Here is a 21,275-nt window from a genome sequence, read left to right as displayed (position 1 = left end):
AGTGTGATGGTGTATATATATATACCTGTAGTGTGTTGGTGTATATATATATACCTGTAGTGTGTTGGTGTACTTGATGGGGTGTATAGGGGGATGAGCCTGATCTGTCTTGGTGCCCTGTCGTGGGTTGGGACCCCCTGGCTGCTCCATCACCCCTCTAGCGAAGGGCCCAGGCGGGGTGTGTGTCTGATGCTCCACCAGGGGGCCCAGGGCCAGGTCCTTAGGAAACATGTTGGTCTCTGTCCGCGGATAACTGATTAACCTACACACACACACACACACACACACACACACACACACACACACACACACACACACACACACACACACACACACACACACACACACACACACACACACACACACACACAGAGAGAAAAATATTACCACACACTATCTCTACAACTGATGAACATACAGGGTAACTAGTTAACAGAAAGATGATTAAAAGCCTGGGGAACTTGTTAACAGACCTGCGACACTAACGTCCCCCGCTAACGTCCTCCGCTAACGTCCCCCGCTAACGTCCCCGCTAACGTCCCCGCTAACGTCCCTCGCTAACGCCCTCCACTAACGTCCCCCGCTAACGTCCTCCGCTAACGTCCCCGCTAACGTCCTCCGCTAACGCCCCCCGCTAACGCCCCCGCTATCGTCCCCGCTATCGCCCACCGCTAACGTCCCTCGCTAACGTCCCCACTAACGTCCCACACTAACCACTAACGTCCCCCACAACCGTCCCGCACTAACGCCCCCACTAACCACTAACGCCCCCACTAACGCCCCCACTAACCACTAACGTCCCCACTAACGCCCCCACTAACGCCCTCCACTATCGTCCCCGCTAACGTCCCTCCACTAACGTCCCCACTAACCACTAACGTCCCCACTAACGCCCCCCACTAACGTCCTCCACTAACGCCCCCACTAACCACTAACGTCCCCACTAACGTCCCCCACTAACCACTAACGTCCCCACTAACGCCCCCACTAACGTCCCCCACTAACCAACGTCCTCCACTAACGTCCTCCACTAACGCCCCCACTTACCACTAACGTCCCGCACTAACGTCCCCACTAAAGTCCTCCACTAACCACTAACGCCCCCACTAACGTCCCCACTAACCACTAACGTCCTCCACTAACGCCCTCCACTAACGCCCCCACTAACGTCCTCCACTAACGCCCCCACTAACGTCCCCACTAACGCTCCTCCACTAACGCCCCCCACTAACCACTAACGCCCCCACTAACGTCCCCACTAACGTCCCCACTAACGCCCCCACTAACCACTAACGTCCCCCACTAACGCCCCCACTAACCACTAACATCCCCCACTAACGTCCCTCACTAACGCCCCCACTAACGTCCCCCACTAACCACTAACGCCCCCACTAACGTCCCCCACTAACGTCCCCACTAACCACTAACGTCCCCACTAACGTCCTCCACTAACGTTCCCCCACTAACCACTAACGCCCCCCACTAACGCCCCCACTAACGTCCTCCACTAACCACTAACGCCCCCACTAACCACTAACGCCCCCACTAACGCCCCCAAATAACGCCCTCCACTAACGTCCCCCACTAACGTCCCCACTAACCACTAACGTCCTCCACTAACGTCCCCACTAACCACTAACGTCCCCCACTAACGCCCCCCACTAACCACTAACGTCCCCCACTAACCACTAACGTCCCCCCACTAACGTCCCCACTAACGTCCCCCACTAACCACTAACGTCCCCACTAACCACTAACGTCCCCCACTAACCACTAACGTCCTCACTAACGTCCCCACTAACCACTAACGCCCTCCACTAACGCCCCCACTAACCACTAACGTCCCCACTAACGCCCCCCACTAACCACTAACGCCCCCACTAACGCCCCCACTAACCACTAACGCCCCCACTAACCACTAACGTCCCCCACTAACGCCCCCACTAACGCCCCCACTAACGTCCTCCACTAACGCCCCCACTAACGTCCTCCACTAACGTCCCCACTAACCACTAACGCCCTCCACTAACGTCCCCACTAACCACTAACGTTCCCCACTAACCACTAACGCCCCCACTAACGCCCTCCACTAACCACTAACGCCCCCCACTAACGTCCCCACTAACGTCCCCACTAACCACTAACGCCCCCACTAACGTCCTCCACTAACGCCCCCACTAACGTCCCCACTAACCACTAACGCCCCCCACTAACGCCCTCCACTAACGCCCCTCCACTAACGTCCCCACTAACGTCCCTCACTAACCACTAACGCCCCCCACTAACCACTAACGTCCCCCACTAACGTCCTCCACTAACCACTAACGTCCCCCACTAACGCCCCCACTAACGTCCCCACTAACCACTAACGTCCCCACTAACGCCCCCACTAACGTCCTCCACTAACGCCCCCACTAACGCCCCCACTAACCACTAACGCCCCCCACTAACGTCCTCCACTAACGTCCTCCACTAACGCCCCCCACTAACGCCCCCCACTAACGCCCTCCACTAACGTCCCCACTAACGTCCCCACTAACGCTCCTCCACTAACGTCCCCACTAACCACTAACGCCCCCACTAACATCCCCACTAACGCCCCCCACTAACCACTAACGTCCCCACTAACGCTCCTCCACTAACGTCCCCACTAACCACTAACGTCCTCCACTAACGTCCCCACTAACCACTAACGTCCTCAACTAACGTCCCCACTAACGTCCCCCACTAACGTCCCCACTAACCAATAACGTCCTCCACTAACGTCCCCCACTAACGTCCTCCACTATCGTCCCCCACTAACGTCCCCCACTAACCACTAACGTCCCCCACTAGGGTCAAGGGTTTAGGGAGTAGGGTCTAGGGCTTAGGGAGTAGGGTCTAGGGAGTAGGGTCTAGGGAGTAGGGTTTAGGGAGTAGGGTTTAGGGAGTAGGGTCTAGGGAGTAGGGTTTAGGGAGTAGGGTTTAGGGAGTAGGGTTTAGGGAGTAGGGTCTAGGGAGTAGGGTCTAGGGAGTAGGGTTTAGGGAGTAGGGTCTAGGGAGTAGGGTTTAGGGAGTAGGGTCTTGTGTGTAGTGAGTAGGGTCTAGGGTTTAGTGAGTAGGGTCTAGGGCTTAGGGTCTAGGGTTTAGGGAGTAGGGTTTAGGGTCTAGGGTCTAGGGTTTAGGGAGTAGGGTTTAGGGTCTAAGAAGTAGGGACTAGGGACTAGGGTTTAGGGTCTAAGGTTTAGGGACTAGGGTTTAGGGAGTAGGGTTTAGGGTCTAGGGTTTAGGGTCTAGGGTTTAGGGACTAGGGTCTAGGGTTTAGGGACTAGGGTCTAGGGTTTAGGGTCTAGGGACTAGGGTTTAGGGACTAGGGTTTAGGGACTAGGGTTTAGGGACTAGGGTTTAGGGACTAGGGTCTAGGGTTTAGGGACTAGGGTTTAGGGACTAGGGTCTAGGGTTTAGGGTCTAGGGTTTAGGGTCTAGGGTTTAGGGACTAGGGTCTAGGGTTTAGGGACTAGGGTCTAGGGTTTAGGGAGTAGGGTTTGGGACTAGGGACTAGGGTTTAGGGTCTAGGGTTTAGGGTTTAGGGTTTAGGGACTAGGGTTTAGGGTCTAGGGTTTAGGGAGTAGGGTTTAGGGACTAGGGTTTAGGGACTAGGGTTTAGGGACTAGGGTCTAAGAGTAGGGACTAGGGACTAGGGTTTAGGGTCTAAGAAGTAGGGACTAGGGACTAGGGTCTAGGGTTTAGGGTCTAGGGTTTAGGGTCTAGGGTTTAGGGACTAGGGTCTAGGGTTTAGGGTCTAGGGTTTAGGGACTAGGGTTTAGGGACTAGGGTTTAGGGACTAGGGTTTAGGACTAGGGATTAGGGATTTAACCCTCACCCCTGTGTGTATAGTTTCTCAGCGATCTTCATGGTCTCTTTGGCGCCGATTCTCAACTTCCTGGAAACCAGCTTCTCCATTTCCTATTGGACCAGACAACAACACAGGCAGACCATTGGTCAATAGACAGGAAGTGAGTGTGTGTCAGTGTGTTTATGGATAGATAGATAGATAGATAGATAGATAGATAGATAGATAGATAGATAGATAGATAGATAGATAGATAGATAGATAGATAGATAGATAGATAGATAGATAGATAGATAGATAGATAGATAGATAGATAGATAGATAGATAGATAGATAGATAGATAGATAGATAGATAGATAGATAGATAGATAGATAGATAGATAGATAGATAGATAGATAGATAGATAGATAGATACATAGATAGATAGATAGATAGATAGATAGATAGATAGATAGATAGATAGATAGATAGATAGATAGATAGATAGATAGATAGATAGATAGATAGATAGATAGATAGATAGATAGATAGATAGATAGATAGATAGATAGATAGATAGGGCGTATGGCCTCACCACTGTGTCCAGGGCAGCGGCCTCCACTTGCTTTTGGGTTTACTGGTTACCGAGGTGACGGTTGCTATGGGATCCTAGGAATTCAGGTTATTACCCCATCATCATCATCATCATCATCATCTTCATTAGCAGTTAAGCTGAGAAATCGCCAGCAAGTCTGCGTGTAACTGGCATGCTGACTGTAGGAATGTCCACCAGAGCTGTTTTAAATGTTCATTTCTCTACTATAAGCCACCTCTAAACGTCTGACATTAGTAATAACCCCCCATCCTACCTCCATACAGACAGACCCCCCCTCCTACCCCCATACAGACCCCTCCTCCTACCTCCATCAGACCCCTCCTCCTACCTCCCAGACAGACCCCCCTCCTACCCCCATACAGACCCCTCCTCCTACCTCCATACAGACAGACCCCCTCCTACCCCCATACAGACCCCTCTCACCCACTAACAGACAGACCCCCTCCTACCTCCATACAGACTCTCAGACCACTAGACAGACAGACCCCCTCCTACCTCCATACAGATCTGGTAGACCACTAGACAGACAGACCCCCTCCTACCTCCATACAGATCTGGTAGACCACTAGACAGACAGACAGCCCCCCTCCTACCTCCATACAGATCTGGTAGACCACTAGACAGACAGACCCCCCTCCTACCTCCATACAGATCTGGTAGACCACTAGACAGACAGACAACCCCCTCCTACCTCCATACAGATCTGGTAGACCACTAGACAGACAGACCCCCCTCCTACCTCCATACAGATCTGGTAGACCACTAGACAGACAGACCCCCTCCTACCTCCATACAGATCTGGTAGACCACTAGACAGACAGACCCCCTCCTACCTCCATACAGATCTGGTAGACCACTAGACAGACAGACCCCCTCCTACCTCCATACAGATCTGGTAGACCACTAGACAGACAGACCCCCCTCCTACCTCCATACAGATCTGGTAGACCACTAGACAGACAGACCCCCTCCTACCTCCATACAGATCTGGTAGACCACTAGACAGACAGACCCCCTCCTACCTCCATACAGATCTGGTAGACCACTAGACAGACAGACCCCCCTCCTACCTCCATACAGATCTGGTAGACCACTAGACAGACAGACCCCCCCTCCTACCTCCATACAGATCTGGTAGACCACTAGACAGACAGACAGACCCCCTCCTACCTCCATACAGATCTGGTAGACCACTAGACAGACAGACGACCCCCTCCTACCTCCATACAGATCTGGTAGACCACTAGACAGACAGACAGACCCCCTCCTACCTCCATACAGATCTGGTAGACCACTAGACAGACAGACCCCCTCCTACCTCCATACAGATCTGGTAGACCACTAGACAGACAGACCCCCCTCCTACCTCCATACAGATCTGGTAGACCACTAGACAGACAGACAGACCCCCTCCTACCTCCATACAGATCTGGTAGACCACTAGACAGACAGACCCCCCCTCCTACCTCCATACAGATCTGGTAGACCACTAGACAGACAGACCCCCTCCTACCTCCATACAGATCTGGTAGACCACTAGACAGACAGACCCCCTCCTACCTCCATACAGATCTGGTAGACCACTAGACAGACAGACACCCCCTCCTACCTCCATACAGATCTGGTAGACCACTAGACAGACAGACCCCCCTCCTACCTCCATACAGATCTGGTAGACCACTAGAACAGACAGACCCCCCTCCTACCTCCATACAGATCTGGTAGACCACTAGACAGACAGACACCCCTCCTACCTCCATACAGATCTGGTAGACCACTAGACAGACAGACCCCCTCCTACCTCCATACAGATCTGGTAGACCACTAGACAGACAGACGACCCCCTCCTACCTCCATACAGATCTGGTAGACCACTAGACAGACAGACCCCCTCCTACCTCCATACAGATCTGGTAGACCACTAGACAGACAGACCCCCTCCTACCTCCATACAGATCTGGTAGACCACTAGACAGACAGACAGCCCCCTCCTACCTCCATACAGATCTGGTAGACCACTAGACAGACAGACAGCCCCCTCCTACCTCCATACAGATCTGGTAGACCACTAGACAGACAGACCCCCTCCTACCTCCATACAGATCTGGTAGACCACTAGACAGACAGACCCCCCTCCTACCTCCATACAGATCTGGTAGACCACTAGACAGACAGACCCCCTCCTACCTCCATACAGATCTGGTAGACCACTAGACAGACAGACCCCCTCCTACCTCCATACAGATCTGGTAGACCACTAGACAGACAGACCCCCTCCTACCTCCATACAGATCTGGTAGACCACTAGACAGACAGACCCCCCCTCCTACCTCCATACAGATCTGGTAGACCACTAGACAGACAGACCCCCTCCTACCTCCATACAGATCTGGTAGACCACTAGACAGACAGACCCCCTCCTACCTCCATACAGATCTGGTAGACCACTAGACAGACAGACCCCCCTCCTACCTCCATACAGATCTGGTAGACCACTAGACAGACAGACAACCCCCTCCTACCTCCATACAGATCTGGTAGACCACTAGACAGACAGACCCCCCCTCCTACCTCCATACAGATCTGGTAGACCACTAGACAGACAGACCCCCCTCCTACCTCCATACAGATCTGGTAGACCACTAGACAGACAGACCCCCCTCCTACCTCCATACAGATCTGGTAGACCACTAGCAGACAGACAGACCCCCCTCCTACCTCCATACAGATCTGGTAGACCACTAGACAGACAGACCCCCTCCTACCTCCATACAGATCTGGTAGACCACTAGACAGACAGACCCCCCTCCTACCTCCATACAGATCTGGTAGACCACTAGACAGACAGACAGACCCCCTCCTACCTCCATACAGATCTGGTAGACCACTAGACAGACAGACCCCCCTCCTACCTCCATACAGATCTGGTAGACCACTAGACAGACAGACCCCCTCCTACCTCCATACAGATCTGGTAGACCACTAGACAGACAGACCCCCCCTCCTACCTCCATACAGATCTGGTAGACCACTAGACAGACAGACCCCCCTCCTACCTCCATACAGATCTGGTAGACCACTAGACAGACAGACCCCCTCCTACCTCCATACAGATCTGGTAGACCACTAGACAGACAGACCCCCTCCTACCTCCATACAGATCTGGTAGACCACTAGACAGACAGACCCCCTCCTACCTCCATACAGATCTGGTAGACCACTAGACAGACAGACAGACCCCCTCCTACCTCCATACAGATCTGGTAGACCACTAGACAGACAGACCCCCTCCTACCTCCATACAGATCTGGTAGACCACTAGACAGACAGACAGACCCCCTCCTACCTCCATACAGATCTGGTAGACCACTAGACAGACAGACCCCCCTCCTACCTCCATACAGATCTGGTAGACCACTAGACAGACAGACCCCCTCCTACCTCCATACAGATCTGGTAGACCACTAGACAGACAGACCCCCCTCCTACCTCCATACAGATCTGGTAGACCACTAGACAGACAGACCCCCTCCTACCTCCACAGATCTGGTAGACCACTAGACAGACAGACCCCCTCCTACCTCCATACAGATCTGGTAGACCACTAGACAGACAGACCCCCCTCCTACCTCCATACAGATCTGGTAGACCACTAGACAGACAGACCCCCTCCTACCTCCATACAGATCTGGTAGACCACTAGACAGACAGACCCCCTCCTACCTCCATACAGATCTGGTAGACCACTAGACAGACAGACAGACCCCCTCCTACCTCCATACAGATCTGGTAGACCACTAGACAGACAGACCCCCTCCTACCTCCATACAGATCTGGTAGACCACTAGACAGACAGACCCCCCTCCTACCTCCATACAGATCTGGTAGACCACTAGACAGACAGACCCCCTCCTACCTCCATACAGATCTGGTAGACCACTAGACAGACAGACCCCCCCTCCTACCTCCATACAGATCTGGTAGACCACTAGACAGACAGACCCCCTCCTACCTCCATACAGATCTGGTAGACCACTAGACAGACAGACCCCCCTCCTACCTCCATACAGATCTGGTAGACCACTGCAGACAGACAGACCCCCTCCTACCTCCATACAGATCTGGTAGACCACTAGACAGACAGACCCCCCTCCTACCTCCATACAGATCTGGTAGACCACTAGACAGACAGACCCCCTCCTACCTCCATACAGATCTGGTAGACCACTAGACAGACAGACCCCCTCCTACCTCCATACAGATCTGGTAGACCACTAGACGACAGACAGACCCCCTCCTACCTCCATACAGATCTGGTAGACCACTAGACAGACAGACCCCCTCCTACCTCCATACAGATCTGGTAGACCACTAGACAGACAGACCCCCTCCTACCTCCATACAGATCTGGTAGACCACTAGACAGACAGACCCCCCTCCTACCTCCATACAGATCTGGTAGACCACTAGACAGACAGACCCCCCCTCCTACCTCCATACAGATCTGGTAGACCACTAGACAGACAGACCCCCTCCTACCTCCATACAGATCTGGTAGACCACTAGACAGACAGACCCCCCTCCTACCTCCATACAGATCTGGTAGACCACTAGACAGACAGACCCCCTCCTACCTCCATACAGATCTGGTAGACCACTAGACAGACAGACAGACCCCCCTCCTACCTCCATACAGATCTGGTAGACCACTAGACAGACAGACAGACCCCCCTCCTACCTCCATACAGATCTGGTAGACCACTAGACAGACAGACAGACCCCCTCCTACCTCCATACAGATCTGGTAGACCACTAGACAGACAGACAGACCCCCCTCCTACCTCCATACAGATCTGGTAGACCACTAGACAGACAGACCCCCCCTCCTACCTCCATACAGATCTGGTAGACCACTAGACAGAACAGACCCCCTCCTACCTCCATACAGATCTGGTAGACCACTAGACAGACAGACAGACCCCCCCTCCTACCTCCATACAGATCTGGTAGACCACTAGACAGACAGACCCCCTCCTACCTCCATACAGATCTGGTAGACCACTAGACAGACAGACCCCCTCCTACCTCCATACAGATCTGGTAGACCACTAGACAGACAGACCCCCCCTCCTACCTCCATACAGATCTGGTAGACCACTAGACAGACAGACCCCCTCCTACCTCCATACAGATCTGGTAGACCACTAGACAGACAGACCCCCTCCTACCTCCATACAGATCTGGTAGACCACTAAGACAGACAGACCCCCTCCTACCTCCATACAGATCTGGTAGACCACTAGACAGACAGACCCCCTCCTACCTCCATACAGATCTGGTAGACCACTAGACAGACAGCACCCCCTCCTACCTCCATACAGATCTGGTAGACCACTAGACAGACAGACAGACCCCCTCCTACCTCCATACAGATCTGGTAGACCACTAGACAGACAGACACCCCCCTCCTACCTCCATACAGATCTGGTAGACCACTAGACAGACAGACACCCCCCTCCTACCTCCATACAGATCTGGTAGACCACTAGACAGACAGACAGACCCCCCTCCTACCTCCATACAGATCTGGTAGACCACTAGACAGACAGACCCCCCTCCTACCTCCATACAGATCTGGTAGACCACTAGACAGACAGACCCCCTCCTACCTCCATACAGATCTGGTAGACCACTAGACAGACAGACCCCCCTCCTACCTCCATACAGATCTGGTAGACCACTAGACAGACAGACAGACCCCCCTCCTACCTCCATACAGATCTGGTAGACCACTAGACAGACAGACCCCCTCCTACCTCCATACAGATCTGGTAGACCACTAGACAGACAGACCCCCCTCCTACCTCCATACAGATCTGGTAGACCACTAGACAGACAGACAGACCCCCTCCTACCTCCATACAGATCTGGTAGACCACTAGACAGACAGACCCCCTCCTACCTCCATACAGATCTGGTAGACCACTAGACAGACAGACCCCCTCCTACCTCCATACAGATCTGGTAGACCACTAGACAGACAGACCCCCTCCTACCTCCATACAGATCTGGTAGACCACTAGACAGACAGACAGACCCCCCTCCTACCTCCATACAGATCTGGTAGACCACTAGACAGACAGACAGACCCCCCTCCTACCTCCATACAGATCTGGTAGACCACTGCAGACAGACAGACCCCCTCCTACCTCCATACAGATCTGGTAGACCACTGACAGACAGACAGACCCCCCTCCTACCTCCATACAGATCTGGTAGACCACTAGACAGACAGACCCCCCTCCTACCTCCATACAGATCTGGTAGACCACTAGACAGACAGACACCCCCCCTCCTACCTCCATACAGATCTGGTAGACCACTCAGACAGACAGACCCCCCTCCTACCTCCATACAGATCTGGTAGACCACTAGACAGACAGACAACCCCTCCTACCTCCATACAGATCTGGTAGACCACTAGACAGACAGACACCCCCTCCTACCTCCATACAGATCTGGTAGACCACTAGACAGACAGACAGACCCCCTCCTACCTCCATACAGATCTGGTAGACCACTAGAGACAGACAGACCCCCCTCCTACCTCCATACAGATCTGGTAGACCACTAGACAGACAGACAGCCCCCCTCCTACCTCCATACAGATCTGGTAGACCACTAGACAGACAGACCCCCTCCTACCTCCATACAGATCTGGTAGACCACTAGACAGACAGACAGACCCCCTCCTACCTCCATACAGATCTGGTAGACCACTAGACAGACAGACACCCCTCCTACCTCCATACAGATCTGGTAGACCACTAGACAGACAGACGCCCCCCTCCTACCTCCATACAGATCTGGTAGACCACTAGACAGACAGACCCCCTCCTACCTCCATACAGATCTGGTAGACCACTAGACAGACAGACCCCCCTCCTACCTCCATACAGATCTGGTAGACCACTAGACAGACAGACAGCCCCTCCTACCTCCATACAGATCTGGTAGACCACTAGACAGACAGACCCCCTCCTACCTCCATACAGATCTGGTAGACCACTAGACAGACAGACCCCCCTCCTACCTCCATACAGATCTGGTAGACCACTAGACAGACAGACAGACCCCCTCCTACCTCCATACAGATCTGGTAGACCACTAGACAGACAGACCCCCTCCTACCTCCATACAGATCTGGTAGACCACTAGACAGACAGACCCCTCCACCTCCCTGGGACCACTAGACAGACAGACCCCCTCCTACCTCCATACAGATCTGGTAGACCACTAGACAGACAGACAGACCCCCTCCTACCTCCATACAGATCTGGTAGACCACTAGACAGACAGACCCCCTCCTACCTCCATACAGATCTGGTAGACCACTAGACAGACAGACCCCCTCCTACCTCCATACAGATCTGGTAGACCACTAGACAGACAGACCCCCTCCTACCTCCATACAGATCTGGTAGACCACTAGACAGACAGACCCCCCTCCTACCTCCATACAGATCTGGTAGACCACTAGACAGACAGACCCCCCCTCCTACCTCCATACAGATCTGGTAGACCACTAGACAGACAGACCCCCCTCCTACCTCCATACAGATCTGGTAGACCACTAAGACAGACAGACCCCCCCTCCTACCTCCATACAGATCTGGTAGACCACTAGACAGACAGACCCCCTCCTACCTCCATACAGATCTGGTAGACCACTAGACAGACAGACCCCCTCCTACCTCCATACAGATCTGGTAGACCACTAGACAGACAGACACCCCTCCTACCTCCATACAGATCTGGTAGACCACTAGACAGACAGACAGACCCCCCTCCTACCTCCATACAGATCTGGTAGACCACTAGACAGACAGACCCCCTCCTACCTCCATACAGATCTGGTAGACCACTAGACAGACAGACCCCCCTCCTACCTCCATACAGATCTGGTAGACCACTAGACAGACAGACCCCCCTCCTACCTCCATACAGATCTGGTAGACCACTAGACAGACAGACCCCCCTCCTACCTCCATACAGATCTGGTAGACCACTAGACAGACAGACCCCCCTCCTACCTCCATACAGATCTGGTAGACCACTAGACAGACAGACAGACCCCCTCCTACCTCCATACAGATCTGGTAGACCACTAGACAGACAGACAGCCCCCCTCCTACCTCCATACAGATCTGGTAGACCACTAGACAGACAGACACCCCCTCCTACCTCCATACAGATCTGGTAGACCACTAGACAGACAGACCCCCCTCCTACCTCCATACAGATCTGGTAGACCACTAGACAGACAGACAGACCCCCTCCTACCTCCATACAGATCTGGTAGACCACTAGACAGACAGACCCCCCTCCTACCTCCATACAGATCTGGTAGACCACTAGAAGACAGACAGACCCCCCTCCTACCTCCATACAGATCTGGTAGACCACTAGACAGACAGACCCCCTCCTACCTCCATACAGATCTGGTAGACCACTAGACAGACAGACCCCCTCCTACCTCCATACAGATCTGGTAGACCACTAGACAGACAGACCCCCTCCTACCTCCATACAGATCTGGTAGACCACTGAAGACAGACAGACCCCCCTCCTACCTCCATACAGATCTGGTAGACCACTAGACAGACAGACACCCCCTCCTACCTCCATACAGATCTGGTAGACCACTAGACAGACAGACCCCCTCCTACCTCCATACAGATCTGGTAGACCACTCAGACAGACAGACCCCCTCCTACCTCCATACAGATCTGGTAGACCACTAGACAGACAGACAGACCCCCTCCTACCTCCATACAGATCTGGTAGACCACTAGACAGACAGACCCCCTCCTACCTCCATACAGATCTGGTAGACCACTAGACAGACAGACAGACCCCCTCCTACCTCCATACAGATCTGGTAGACCACTAGACAGACAGACCCCCTCCTACCTCCATACAGATCTGGTAGACCACTAGACAGACAGACCCCCTCCTACCTCCATACAGATCTGGTAGACCACTAGACAGACAGACCCCCCTCCTACCTCCATACAGATCTGGTAGACCACTAGACAGACAGACCCCCCTCCTACCTCCATACAGATCTGGTAGACCACTAGACAGACAGACCCCCTCCTACCTCCATACAGATCTGGTAGACCACTAGACAGACAGACCCCCTCCTACCTCCATACAGATCTGGTAGACCACTAGACAGACAGACAGACCCCCCCTCCTACCTCCATACAGATCTGGTAGACCACTAGACAGACAGACCCCCCTCCTACCTCCATACAGATCTGGTAGACCACTAGACAGACAGACAACCCCCTCCTACCTCCATACAGATCTGGTAGACCACTAGACAGACAGACCCCCCTCCTACCTCCATACAGATCTGGTAGACCACTAGACAGACAGACCCCCCTCCTACCTCCATACAGATCTGGTAGACCACTAGACAGACAGACCCCCTCCTACCTCCATACAGATCTGGTAGACCACTAGACAGACAGACCCCCCTCCTACCTCCATACAGATCTGGTAGACCACTAGACAGACAGACCCCTCCTACCTCCATACAGATCTGGTAGACCACTAGACAGACAGACCCCCCTCCTACCTCCATACAGATCTGGTAGACCACTAGACAGACAGACCCCCTCCTACCTCCATACAGATCTGGTAGACCACTAGACAGACAGACCCCCCTCCTACCTCCATACAGATCTGGTAGACCACTAGACAGACAGACCCCCCTCCTACCTCCATACAGATCTGGTAGACCACTAGACAGACAGACCCCCCTCCTACCTCCATACAGATCTGGTAGACCACTAGACAGACAGACCCCCTCCTACCTCCATACAGATCTGGTAGACCACTAGACAGACAGACAGACCCCTCCTACCTCCATACAGATCTGGTAGACCACTAGACAGACAGACAGACCCCCTCCTACCTCCATACAGATCTGGTAGACCACTAGACAGACAGACACCCCTCCTACCTCCATACAGATCTGGTAGACCACTAGACAGACAGACCCCCTCCTACCTCCATACAGATCTGGTAGACCACTAGACAGACAGACAGCCCCCCTCCTACCTCCATACAGATCTGGTAGACCACTAGACAGACAGACCCCCCTCCTACCTCCATACAGATCTGGTAGACCACTAGAACAGACAGACCCCCCTCCTACCTCCATACAGATCTGGTAGACCACTAGACAGACAGACCCCCCTCCTACCTCCATACAGATCTGGTAGACCACTAGACAGACAGACACCCCCTCCTACCTCCATACAGATCTGGTAGACCACTAGACAGACAGACCCCCTCCTACCTCCATACAGATCTGGTAGACCACTAGACAGACAGACCCCCCTCCTACCTCCATACAGATCTGGTAGACCACTAGACAGACAGACACCCCCTCCTACCTCCATACAGATCTGGTAGACCACTAGACAGACAGACCCCCTCCTACCTCCATACAGATCTGGTAGACCACTAGACAGACAGACCCCCTCCTACCTCCATACAGATCTGGTAGACCACTAGACAGACAGACCCCCCTCCTACCTCCATACAGATCTGGTAGACCACTAGACAGACAGACCCCCCTCCTACCTCCATACAGATCTGGTAGACCACTAGACAGACAGACAGACCCCCTCCTACCTCCATACAGATCTGGTAGACCACTAGACAGACAGACCCCCCTCCTACCTCCATACAGATCTGGTAGACCACTAGACAGACAGACCCCCCTCCTACCTCCATACAGATCTGGTAGACCACTAGACAGACAGACCCCCCTCCTACCTCCATACAGATCTGGTAGACCACTAGACAGACAGACCCCCCTCCTACCTCCATACAGATCTGGTAGACCACTAGACAGACAGACCCCCCTCCTACCTCCATACAGATCTGGTAGACCACTAGACAGACAGACCCCCTCCTACCTCCATACAGATCTGGTAGACCACTAGACAGACAGACCCCCCCTCCTACCTCCATACAGATCTGGTAGACCACTAGACAGACAGACACCCCCTCCTACCTCCATACAGATCTGGTAGACCACTAGACAGACAGACCCCCCTCCTACCTCCATACAGATCTGGTAGACCACTAGACAGACAGACCCCCCTCCTACCTCCATACAGATCTGGTAGACCACTAGACAGACAGACCCCCTCCTACCTCCATACAGATCTGGTAGACCACTAGACAGACAGACAGACCCCCTCCTACCTCCATACAGATCTGGTAGACCACTAGACAGACAGACCCCCCTCCTACCTCCATACAGATCTGGTAGACCACTAGACAGACAGACCCCCCCTCCTACCTCCATACAGATCTGGTAGACCACTAGACAGACAGACCCCCCTCCTACCTCCATACAGATCTGGTAGACCACTAGACAGACAGACCCCCTCCTACCTCCATACAGATCTGGTAGACCACTAGACAGACAGACCCCCCTCCTACCTCCATACAGATCTGGTAGACCACTAGACAGACAGACCCCCCTCCTACCTCCATACAGATCTGGTAGACCACTAGACAGACAGACCCCCTCCTACCTCCATACAGATCTGGTAGACCACTGAGACAGACAGACCCCCTCCTACCTCCATACAGATCTGGTAGACCACTAGACAGACAGACCCCCTCCTACCTCCATACAGATCTGGTAGACCACTAGACAGACAGACAGACCCCCCTCCTACCTCCATACAGATCTGGTAGACCACTAGACAGACAGACCCCCCTCCTACCTCCATACAGATCTGGTAGACCACTAGACAGACAGACCCCCTCCTACCTCCATACAGATCTGGTAGACCACTAGACAGACAGACCCCCCTCCTACCTCCATACAGATCTGGTAGACCACTAGACAGACAGACAGACCCCCCTCCTACCTCCATACAGATCTGGTAGACCACTAGACAGACAGACCCCCTCCTACCTCCATACAGATCTGGTAGACCACTAGACAGACAGACCCCCTCCTACCTCCATACAGATCTGGTAGACCACTAGACAGACAGACCCCCTCCTACCTCCATACAGATCTGGTAGACCACTAGACGCAGACAGACCCCCTCCTACCTCCATACAGATCTGGTAGACCACTAGACAGACAGCACCCCCTCCTACCTCCATACAGATCTGGTAGACCACTAGACAGACAGCACCCCCTCCTACCTCCATACAGATCTGGTAGACCACTAGACAGACAGACCCCCCCTCCTACCTCCATACAGATCTGGTAGACCACTAGACAGACAGACACCCCCTCCTACCTCCATACAGATCTGGTAGACCACTAGACAGACAGACCCCCCTCCTACCTCCATACAGATCTGGTAGACCACTAGACAGACAGACCCCCTCCTACCTCCATACAGATCTGGTAGACCACTAGACAGACAGACACCCCCCTCCTACCTCCATACAGATCTGGTAGACCACTAGACAGACAGACCCCCCTCCTACCTCCATACAGATCTGGTAGACCACTGGACAGACAGACCCCCCCTCCTACCTCCATACAGATCTGGCAGACCACTAGACAGACAGACCCCCCTCCTACCTCCATACAGATCTGGTAGACCACTAGACAGACAGACCCCCCTCCTACCTCCACACAGATCTGGTAGACCACTAGACAGACAGACCCCCTCCTACCTCCATACAGATCTGGTAGACCACTAGACAGACAGACACCCCCTCCTACCTCCATACAGATCTGGTAGACCACTAGACAGACAGACCCCCCTCCTACCTCCATACAGATCTGGTAGACCACTAGACAGACAGACCCCCTCCTACCTCCATACAGATCTGGTAGACCACTAGACAGACAGACCCCCCTCCTACCTCCATACAGATCTGGTAGACCACTAGACAGACAGACAACCCCCCCTCCTACCTCCATACAGATCTGGTAGACCACTAGACAGACAGACCCCCTCCTACCTCCATACAGATCTGGTAGACCACTAGACAGACAGACACCCCCTCCTACCTCCATACAGATCTGGTAGACCACTAGACAGACAGACCCCCCTCCTACCTCCATACAGATCTGGTAGACCACTAGACAGACAGACCCCCTCCTACCTCCATACAGATCTGGTAGACCACTAGACAGACAGACCCCCCCTCCTACCTCCATACAGATCTGGTAGACCACTAGACAGACAGACACCCCCTCCTACCTCCATACAGATCTGGTAGACCACTAGACAGACAGACCCCCTCCTACCTCCATACAGATCTGGTAGACCACTAGACAGACAGACCCCCTCCTACCTCCATACAGATCTGGTAGACCACTAGACAGACAGACACCCCCTCCTACCTCCATACAGATCTGGTAGACCACTAGACAGACAGACCCCCCTCCTACCTCCATACAGATCTGGTAGACCACTAGACAGACAGACCCCCCCCTCCTACCTCCATACAGATCTGGTAGACCACTAGACAGACAGACAACCCCCTCCTACCTCCATACAGATCTGGTAGACCACTAGACAGACAGACCCCCTCCTACCTCCATACAGATCTGGTAGACCACTAGACAGACAGACAGACCCCCTCCTACCTCCATACAGATCTGGTAGACCACTAGACAGACAGACCCCCCCTCCTACCTCCATACAGATCTGGTAGACCACTAGACAGACAGACCCCCCCTCCTACCTCCATACAGATCTGGTAGACCACTAGACAGACAGACCCCCTCCTACCTCCATACAGATCTGGTAGACCACTAGACAGACAGACCCCCCATCACTTAGACCCTGCAGACAGACCCCCTCCTACCTCCATACAGATCTGGTAGACCACTAGACAGACAGACACCCCTCCTACCTCCATACAGATCTGGTAGACCACTAGACAGACAGACCCCCTCCTACCTCCATACAGATCTGGTAGACCACTAGACAGACAGACACCCCCTCCTACCTCCATACAGATCTGGTAGACCACTAGACAGACAGACCCCCTCCTACCTCCATACAGATCTGGTAGACCACTAGACAGACAGACCCCCCTCCTACCTCCATACAGATCTGGTAGACCACTAGACAGACAGACCCCCTCCTACCTCCATACAGATCTGGTAGACCACTAAAGACAGACAGACCCCCCTCCTACCTCCATACAGATCTGGTAGACCACTAGACAGACAGACACCCCTCCTACCTCCATACAGATCTGGTAGACCACTAGACAGACAGACCCCCCCTCCTACCTCCATACAGATCTGGTAGACCACTAGACAGACAGACCCCCTCCTACCTCCATACAGATCTGGTAGACCACTAGACAGACAGACCCCCTCCTACCTCCATACAGATCTGGTAGACCACTAGACAGACAGACACCCCCTCCTACCTCCATACAGATCTGGTAGACCACTAGACAGACAGACCCCCCTCCTACCTCCATACAGATCTGGTAGACCACTAGACAGACAGACCCCCTCCTACCTCCATACAGATCTGGTAGACCACTAGACAGACAGACCCCCCTCCTACCTCCATACAGATCTGGTAGACCACTAGACAGACAGACCCCCTCCTACCTCCATACAGATCTGGTAGACCACTAGACAGACAGACCCCCTCCTACCTCCATACAGATCTGGTAGACCACTAGACAGACAGACCCCCTCCTACCTCCATACAGATCTGGTAGACCACTAGACAGACAGACAGACCCCCTCCTACCTCCATACAGATCTGGTAGACCACTAGACAGACAGACCCCCTCCTACCTCCATACAGATCTGGTAGACCACTAGACAGACAGACCCCCCCTCCTACCTCCATACAGATCTGGTAGACCACTAGACAGACAGACCCCCTCCTACCTCCATACAGATCTGGTAGACCACTAGACAGACAGACCCCCCTCCTACCTCCATACAGATCTGGTAGACCACTAGACAGACAGACCCCCCTCCTACCTCCATACAGATCTGGTAGACCACTAGACAGACAGACCCCCCTCCTACCTCCATACAGATCTGGTAGACCACTAGACAGACAGACCCCCTCCTACCTCCATACAGATCTGGTAGACCACTAGACAGACAGACCCCCCTCCTACCTCCATACAGATCTGGTAGACCACTAGACAGACAGACCCCCCTCCTACCTCCATACAGATCTGGTAGACCACTAGACAGACAGACAGACCCCCTCCTACCTCCATACAGATCTGGTAGACCACTAGACAGACAGACCCCCTCCTACCTCCATACAGATCTGGTAGACCACTAGACAGACAGACCCCCTCCTACCTCCATACAGATCTGGTAGACCACTAGACAGACAGACCCCCTCCTACCTCCATACAGATCTGGTAGACCACTAGACAGACAGACCCCCCTCCTACCTCCATACAGATCTGGTAGACCACTAGACAGACAGACAGACCCCCTCCTACCTCCATACAGATCTGGTAGACCACTAGACAGACAGACCCCCCTCCTACCTCCATACAGATCTGGTAGACCACTACGACAGACAGACCCCCTCCTACCTCCATACAGATCTGGTAGACCACTAGACAGACAGACCCCCCTCCTACCTCCATACAGATCTGGTAGACCACTAGACAGACAGACAGACCCCCTCCTACCTCCATACAGATCTGGTAGACCACTAGACAGACAGACCCCCTCCTACCTCCATACAGATCTGGTAGACCACTAGACAGACAGACCCCCCTCCTACCTCCATACAGATCTGGTAGACCACTAGACAGACAGACCCCCCTCCTACCTCCATACAGATCTGGTAGACCACTAGACAGACAGACCCCCTCCTACCTCCATACAGATCTGGTAGACCACTAGACAGACAGACAACCCCTCCTACCTCCATACAGATCTGGTAGACCACTAGACAGACAGACCCCCCCTCCTACCTCCATACAGATCTGGTAGACCACTAGACAGACAGACCCCCCTCCTACCTCCATACAGATCTGGTAGACCACTAGACAGACAGACCCCCTCCTACCTCCATACAGATCTGGTAGACCACTAGACAGACAGACCCCCCTCCTACCTCCATACAGATCTGGTAGACCACTAGACAGACAGACCCCCCTCCTACCTCCATACAGATCTGGTAGACCACTAGACAGACAGACAGACCCCCCTCCTACCTCCATACAGATCTGGTAGACCACTAGACAGACAGACCCCCCTCCTACCTCCATACAGATCTGGTAGACCACTAGACAGACAGACCCCCCTCCTACCTCCATACAGATCTGGTAGACCACTAGACAGACAGACCCCCCTCCTACCTCCATACAGATCTGGTAGACCACTAGACAGACAGACCCCCTCCTACCTCCATACAGATCTGGTAGACCACTAGACAGACAGACCCCCTCCTACCTCCATACAGATCTGGTAGACCACTAGACAGACAGACCCCCTCCTACCTCCATACAGATCTGGTAGACCACTAGACAGACAGACCCCCTCCTACCTCCATACAGATCTGGTAGACCACTAGACAGACAGACCCCCCTCCTACCTCCATACAGATCTGGTAGACCACTAGACAGACAGACCCCCCTCCTACCTCCATACAGATCTGGTAGACCACTAGACAGACAGACCCCCTCCTACCTCCATACAGATCTGGTAGACCACTAGACAGACAGACAGCCCCCCTCCTACCTCCATACAGATCTGGTAGACCACTAGACAGACAGACCCCCCCTCCTACCTCCATACAGATCTGGTAGACCACTAGACAGACAG

The 21,275-nt window shown here is 53.4% G+C and overlaps 1 pseudogene; it reads right to left on the bottom strand.

Annotated features, from left to right (window-relative positions):
- The window catches only part of LOC123732709 (DNA topoisomerase 3-alpha-like), a 65,551-nt pseudogene that overhangs the window by 24,693 nt on the left and 19,583 nt on the right, over positions 1-21,275 (bottom strand).

The sequence above is a fragment of the Salmo salar genome, unplaced genomic scaffold (assembly GCF_905237065.1).
Source record: "Salmo salar unplaced genomic scaffold, Ssal_v3.1, whole genome shotgun sequence".
Taxonomy (NCBI): domain Eukaryota; kingdom Metazoa; phylum Chordata; class Actinopteri; order Salmoniformes; family Salmonidae; genus Salmo; species Salmo salar.
Note: the sequence above shows the minus strand (reverse complement) of the source record. Positions and strands in the feature narration are given on the sequence as shown.